The sequence below is a fragment of the Orcinus orca genome, chromosome 1 (assembly GCF_937001465.1).
Source record: "Orcinus orca chromosome 1, mOrcOrc1.1, whole genome shotgun sequence".
In the NCBI taxonomy this organism is placed as follows: Eukaryota; Metazoa; Chordata; class Mammalia; order Artiodactyla; family Delphinidae; genus Orcinus; species Orcinus orca.
This window is the reverse complement of record NC_064559.1, coordinates 43,035,609-43,043,661: the sequence shown is the minus strand read 5'-3', so window position 1 is coordinate 43,043,661 and position 8,053 is coordinate 43,035,609. Positions and strand designations below refer to the sequence as shown.

Below are 8,053 nucleotides of genomic sequence, written 5' to 3'. Positions count from 1 at the left end.
TGGGATACACAATGGGTGCCCTGCAAGGCCTTGTTCATAGGGCTCTGAAACATCTACCTGGTCAATCAATTCAGTAAGAAAGGTCATTCAACAATAATTAGATTTTTCCCACACCTCACCTGCCTAGCAAAGTTCTAGGCACATAATAGGTACTCAATAAAACCTTAAGACTAATTTAATGATAATATATAATATTTGTTAAACACTTGAGAGATGTCAGGTCCTTTTATAACTGCTTCATATGTGTTGATTAATATTATCCTCCCAATAGCTTAATGAGATAGCATTATTATCACCATTTTCAGAGGTGAAGAAATAATAGCCTTTTGTTCAGGGTCATAGAGTTAGAAGTGGTGGAGCTGAATTCCACCCAGGCTGAAAGATTCAGAGCCCATTAAAACACATGCAGGCACTAGACTCAATTTAAAAGTAACATGTGGCTTCCTTTGCTGTGCAAAATCTTTTAAGTTTCATTAGGTCCCATTTGTTTATTTTTGTTTTTATTTCCATTTCTCTAGGAGGTGGGTCAAAAAGGATCTTGCTGTGATTTATGTCATAGAGTATTCTGCCTATGTTTTCCTCTAAGAGTTTGATAGTGTCTGGCCTTACATTTAGGTCTTTGATCCATTTTGAGTTTATGTTTGTGTATGGTGTTAGGGAGTGTTCTAATTTCATTCTTTTACATGTTGCTGTCTATTTTTACCAGCACCACTTATTGAAGAGGCTATCTTTTCTCCATTGTATATTCTTGCCTCTGTTGTCAAAAATAAGGTGATCATATGTGCATGGGTTTATCTCTGGGCTTTCTATCCTGTTCCATTGATTTATATTTCTGTTTTTGTGCCAGTACCATACTGTCTTGATTACTGTAGCTTTGTAGTATAGTCTGAAGTCCAGGAGCCTGATTCCTACATCTCTGTTTTTCTTTCTCAAGATTGCTTTGGCTATTCAGGGTCTTTTGTGTTTCCATACAAATTATAAAATTTTTTGCTCTAGTTCTGTGAAAAATGCAATTAGTAATTTGATAGGGATTGCATTGAATCTGTAGATTGCTTTGGGTACTATAGTCATTTTCACAATGTTGATTCTTCCAATCCAAACAAGATGAAAAGACAACCCTCAGAATGAGAGAAAATAATCCTGAAAAGGAATAGTCTCCAAAATATACAAGTAGCTCATGCAGCTCAATATCACAAAAACAAACAACCCAATCCAAAAATGGGCAGAAGACCTAAATAGACACTTCTCCAAAGTAGACATACAGATGGCCAACAAACACATGAAAAGATGCTCAACATCACTAATCATTAGAGAAATGCAAATCAAAACCACAATGAGGTATCACCTCACACCAGTCAGAATGGCCATCATGAAAAACTCTACAAACAGTAAATGCTGGAGACGGTGTGGAAAAAAGGGAACCCTCCTGCACTGTTGGAGGGAATGTAAATTGATACAGCCACTATGTAAATTGATACAGCCACTATGGAGAACAGTATGGAGGTTCCTTTAAAAACTAAAAATAGAATTACCGTATGACCCAGAAATCCCACTACTAGACATATACCCTGAGAAAACCATAACTCAAAAATATACATGTACCACAATATTCATTGTAGCACTATTTAAAATAGCCAGGACATGGAAGCAACCTAAATGTCCATCAACAGACAAATGGATAAAGAAGATGTGACATATATATACAATGGAATATTACTCAGCCATAAAAGGCAACGAAATTGTTATTTGTAATGAGGTGGATGGACCTAGAGTCTGTCATACAGAGTGAAGTAAGTCAGAAAGAGAAAAACAAATACCGGATGCTAATGCACACATATGGAATCTAAATAAACGGTACTGATGGACCTAGTGACAGGGCAGGAATAAAGACGCAGATGTAGAAAACGGACTTGAGGTCATGTGGGGGGAAGGGGAAGCTGGGACGAAGTGTGAGAATAGCACTGACATATATACACTACCAAATGTAAAATGGATGGCTAGTGGGAAGCTGCTGCATAGCACAGGGAGATCAGCTTGATGGTTTGTGACGACCTAGAAGGGGTGGGATAGGGAGGGTAGGAGGGAGGCTCCAGAGGGAGGGGATATGGGGATATATGTATATATATAGCTGATTCATTTTGTTGTACAGCAGAAACTAACACATCATTGTAAAGCAATTATACTCCAATAAAGATATAAAAAAATAAAAGTAATGGGTGGTTTTGCAAAGAAAGAAAACATTGAATTCGGGGAATGTCCACTTAAGGTGCTTCTTTAACTGACTGCCTTTTAATTCCTGGCTCAACACTTGGCATCAACCATTTTTGTATGGGTGTAATTTTAGTAAAAATTATGCAGAGCAAGTAGATTATATCATGTAGAGCAAGAACTTGGTGATTGGTCTGAGGCCATGGAAGGAAGGAAAGGAGGAAAGGAGGAAGGAAAGGAGGGAGGAAAGAAGGAAATAAGAAAGGAAGGAATGAGAGAGAGGGAAGGAGGGCAAGAAGGAGAGAGAGAAGAGAAGGGGGAGGAAAGGAAGAAAGGAGGAAAGATATGAGACTAATTTGATGGTGGAGATAGAAACTGTTGAGTGTGTATGTGTGTGTTTGTATAGAAGCAGTAAGAAGAATGAAAGCATCTTTCCATTATAAGTTCTCATATTTCTTCATGCTTCCTGCTCCTTTATAGTGTGCACTTTTCAGAGAAAGGTCTAGTAGTGACCCAACACATTCTAACTACTCATAAACCTATATGAGTATAGATTTATATCTCCCAATGTGGGGGAGAAGAAGGTCCACAGAATTACAGTGAAAGAGGACTGATGACAGTGTTGGTTCTGTGAGCAACCCCATTCAAGACACCAAAGGAAAAGCCCCAACAGGCAGTTCCCTTTAGCCTGGAAGAAGGAGTGAAAGACAGCCAGACTCTCTCATCATCCAATCACATCTCAGGGGTTCAGATTTTCTCAGCTCCCTGGAGGCTTCTGCCCTTGCAGACAGGAGGATTATAGAAGATGGGGAGTTTGCAGGCATCCAGTGGCACTGCCTGTAAGCACACCAGGCACTGCCACTCTGCAGTGATCACACCAAGATGGAGAACTCCTCCTAAACCCAAGCCTATTACAGCTCTACCTGCGAGGCAGCCCACACAGAGGGTGGCAAAGCTGCCACCATGCCTGCCAGAAGAGGCTGGTGGCCAATATGTTACACAGAGCTGAGAGGCCAAGGAGCAGTGGTTGTAGTGGACCAGGTAGCCAGTTCTTGGTTAGCACTTTGCAGAGGGATCAGATGGCCTCCAACATCGAGAACCGTTGCAGGAAAGATGAAAGGGGAAACTTCAGCCCGGGAGAAAGAAGCATGGCAAACTCTGGCCCCCAGAGAAGAGAGAGAAAATGGCAGGCACCCAAGGACAGATCTTGTCTCATGAAGAGGTTTTTAGCTGTTCCAATGGAGAGGGAAGTGTGCCTTGTGGGTAGAAGGAGCATATCTAGCCTATTCTGAAGTTCCCAGGCAGTGTCAGGTCCCAAGGTTGTAGAGTTAGACTCGACATAGCAAAAGAATTCTCCTAAAGTGCTTTGAAACACAAGAGAAATTGTTTTCAACCTACTGAGTGGCAGAAGGAGTAGTGGTGGATGATATAACTTGCTAATTCTTTTTCATAGTGAATTTATGCCACTGGGTAATTGACTTAAATAAATGGACATCTGTTGTGGGATTTTGCCCATTTTAACTTTATAATGTTTTGGGGGGATGCTATAGACAGAATCGTGTCCCCCCAAAGTCATATGTTGAAGGCGTAATCCCCAGTGTGCCTATAATTGGAATAAGGAAGTAATTAAGGTTAAGTCAGGTCATAAAGGTGGATGGAGCCCTGATCCATCCAAGAGGATTAGTGTCCTAATAAGAAGCAATACCAGAGAGCTCATTCTCTCTTCTCCACGTGAGAACACAGCACGAAGGCAGCCATCTACAAGCCAGGAGAGAGCTCTCAGCAGGAACCGGAACCTTGATTTTCGACTACCCTGTCTCCAAAACTCTGAGAAAATAAACTCCTGTTGTTTAAGTCACACAGTCTGTGGTATTTTGTTACAGCAGCCCCAGTAGACGAAGACAGGGATGGGGGTGTGGGGGCATGAGATGCTTTAAGTATCTGCAAGCTCAATTTCCCATAATGTGCTCAGATAAGACTGTAAAGCCAGAGGCTGTTTGTAAAACTTTGGCTTTCTGTATGGTGCTGAGGAGTTAACCCCAAATGATCCATCTGAGTCCCAGGGTTTGTATTTGTGGGGAGGGGGCACAGCATTTATCTTGAAAAGCCTGTAAACTTTTTTAAAGATGAAAAATGTTATATGGAAAGTAGCACTATAAAAGCAGAGTGTGAAAAAAATACGAGAGGGAGAACTCAAGAACAAAAAAATAATGCTTATATTGGCCTACAGGGAGTAGAACACTTAGACCAACTTTAGTACTGAATATTTCCTTTTAAAAAAAAATCATGTCTCCTAAAACCAATTCCAAATGGAGTCATATCAACCCAAATGCTAGAATCAGGAGAATTTTCCAGTGAGGGAGAACATTTTGGTAATATTAGTAATTTAGTTTTCTTGTAAGGAAATTAATTCAGTGATTTGTTCAGAATAGTTACAAAAATGTACAGTCTCAGAGATTAGTGAGGAATCCAGTTCCTGCTGGAGACAGCAATTCTCTGGTCTCCTAGAGGAGATAAATTATAATATTTTATTTGTGTCACAGCAGGGGAAAGGAAGGGGAAGTTCTCTGGCTTCTGTCCCTTTGTCCTGGAAGACTTACAGACTTACATGGAACATATCTCCTGCTTTCTTGCCTTATTATTATTGTTTTCTTTTTTTCCTTGTTCATATTTGCTTGAATATTTTACCATTTTTATTGTGATATAACTGACATATAATGTGTAAGTTTAAGGTGTACATTTGTGATGATTTGATTTGATATATGTGTATATTTCAAAATGATTATACCAATAAGGTTGGTTAACACATCCATCACCTCACACAGTTACCTTGTGTGTGTGTGTGTGTGTGTAGAACTTTAAAGATTGACTCTTAGAAACTTTCAGGTATACAATACAGTACTGTTTTGTCATCCTGCTGTACATTAGATCCCCAGAAATCATTCATTTCAAAACTGCAAATTTGTATCCTTTGACCACCTTCATCCAACCCATCCCACCTCCCTCAATCCCTGCCAACCACCAATCTCTGTTTTTATGAGTTTGTTTTTTTTAAGACTCTACATATAAGTGAATTCATATAGTATTTATCTTTTTCTGACTTATTTCACTGAGCATAATACCCTCAATTTTCATCCACGTTGTTGCAAATGGCATGATTTCCTTCTTTTTTATGGCTGAATAATATTCCATTATATATATCTGTATCTATCTATCTGTCTATCTATATAACATTTTTTTTCCCATTCATCCATTGACAGACACTTATGTTGCTTCCATACCTTGGCTATTGTGAATAACACTGATTTGAACATGGAGTATAGATATCTCTTTGAGATAGTGATTTCATTTCCTTTGGACATGTACCCGAAAGTGGAATTTCTGGATCGTATGATAGTCCTATTTTTAATTTTTTGAGGAAGCTTTGTACTCTCCCATACTGCACCAGTTTACACTCCCACCAATAGTGCACAGGGGATCCCTTTCATCCACATCCTTGCCAATACTTGTTATCTCTTGTCTTTTTGATGATAGGCATTCTAACAGGTGTGAGGTGATATCTCACTGTGGATTTGATTTGCATTTCCCTGATGATTAATGATGTTGAGCACCTTTCCATGTACCTGTTGGCCATTTGTATATCTTCTTTGGGAAAATGCCTATTCAGGTCCTTTGACTATATTTAATTGGGTTATTTGGGGTTTTAGTTTTGGTTTGGGGTTTATTTTGCTAATCAGTTGTATGAATTTCTACTATATTTTGCATATTAACCCCTTATCAGATTTGCAAACCCCTTATATTGCAAACCCCTTATCAGGTTTGCAGATATTTCTCCCATTCTGTAGGTTGCCTTTTCATATTATTAATTATTTCTTTTGCTGTGCAGAGGCTTTTTAGTTTGATATAGTCCCACTTGTTTATTTTTGCTTTTGTTGCTTGTGCTTTAGGTGTCAAACCCAAGAAAATTATTGTCAAGACCAATGTCAAAGTGCTTAGCTCCATGTTTTCTTCTAGGACTTCTGTAGTTTCAGATATTACATTTAAGTCTTAATCCATTTCAAGTTAATTTGTGTGAGTAGTGTAAGGTAGGGGTGTAGTTTCATTATTGAAGAGACTATCTTATCCTCTGAGTATTCTTAGCTCCCTTGACAAATACTGGTTGACATAAATGCATGAGTTTATTTTTGGGTTCTCAATTCTGTTCCACTGGTCTGTGTGTCTGCTTTTAATGCCAGTACCATACTGTTTTGATTACTATAGCCTTGTAATATAGTTTGAAACCTGTAAGTGTGCATCCTGCTTTTGTTCTTCTTTCTCAAGATCGCTTTGGTTATTCAGGGTCTCTCATGTGGTTCCACACAAATTTCAGGATTTCTTTTTCTATTTCTGTTTTTAAAATGTCATTAAAATCTTGGTAGGGATTGCATTAAATCTGTAGATTGCTTTCAGTAGTATGGACATTTTAACAATATTAATTCTTCCAGTCCATGAACATAGAATATCTTTTTATTTGTTTGTGTCTTCAATATCTTACATCAATGTTTTATACTTTTCAGTATACAGATCTTTCACCTCTTTGGTTAAGTCTATTCCTAAGTATTTTTATTCTTTTTGATGTTATTAAATGGGATTGTTTTCTTTATTTCTTTTTCAGATAGTTTGTTGTTAGTATATAGAAATGCAACCAATTTTTGCATATTGATTAAGAAAAGAAATGAGAGTTGCTGACAGGCAAATATGGACATTCAAAGAGAAGCAGAAAAACTAAAACTATCTCTGAAAGATGCTGCTAAGAAGGACCAGAAGGATATCTGTGTAGTTCTGGCCAAAGAGGAGATCAGGTCAAGGAAGGCTGTGAGCAAGCTTTATGCATCCAAAGCTCACATGAATTCTGTGCTCACAGGGATGAAGAACGAGCTTGTGGTCTTGTGAGAGGCTGGTTCCTGTAGAAGAGCACAGAAGTGATGAAGGCTATTCAGAGTCTTGTGAAGATTATATAAATCCAGTTCAAATAAATATATTATAGAATGCAGATAAAATAAATAGATTAATAAATGCAGGCATTGTCCAAAGAGATGAAGAAGGATGGGAACATGGAGAGATGTTAGAGAACACTTTTGAAAGCATAGATGATCAAGAAGAAATGGAAAAAGCAGCAGAAATGGAAATTGACAAAATTCTGTTTGAAATTGCAGCAGGGGCCTTGGACAAAGCACCTAGTAAAGTGACCAATGCTGTTATGGAACCTGAATCTCCAGGAGTGACGGCCACCTCAGAAGATGAAAGGGAGGAAGAGGCCCTGGAGGCCATGCATCCCAGCTGGCCATGCTTTGTGGCTAGGGGCCACCCTGCTGGGCCTCAGGCTTTTCTCATGTCTCACTTACTGCGTGTACATACACTCCTCTGATGCAGCTACTATTTTATGTATCTCTTGCACTACACCTCTGTGATGAGGCATTGCATTCTGGAGAAGATTCTCTCTGAATATCTCTACACTGTGTAGAAGTTTTGTGATCTCAGCCAGACTGTTCTTATGAGAAGTGGTGTAATAAATGCACCATTTTTAGGAGTATAAACAGAAGTATCTTTTTAGGGGGGAAGCAAAGAAATCTGTCTTCTTACAAAGCACTTTTGAGAATAGAGTTGATTGCCTGAATGTTGAGGACTCTATATTTTTTTTGTATGTAAAACACTATATAAATAGATTTTAATAAATTTCTGCTTTAACCCTTAGAAAAAATTTTAAAGTTTTCTATGTATAAGATCATGTCATCTGCAAACAGAGAAAATTTTACTTCCTCCTTTCTGATTTGGTTGCTTTTTATTTCTTTTTCTTGCCTAACTA

General features: G+C 38.4%; 1 pseudogene; it reads left to right on the top strand.

Annotated features, from left to right (window-relative positions):
* The first annotated feature begins 6,793 nt into the window (after window positions 1–6,793).
* LOC117203466 (charged multivesicular body protein 3-like) lies at window positions 6,794–7,684 on the top strand (annotated as a pseudogene).
* The last annotated feature ends 369 nt before the right edge of the window (window positions 7,685–8,053 follow it).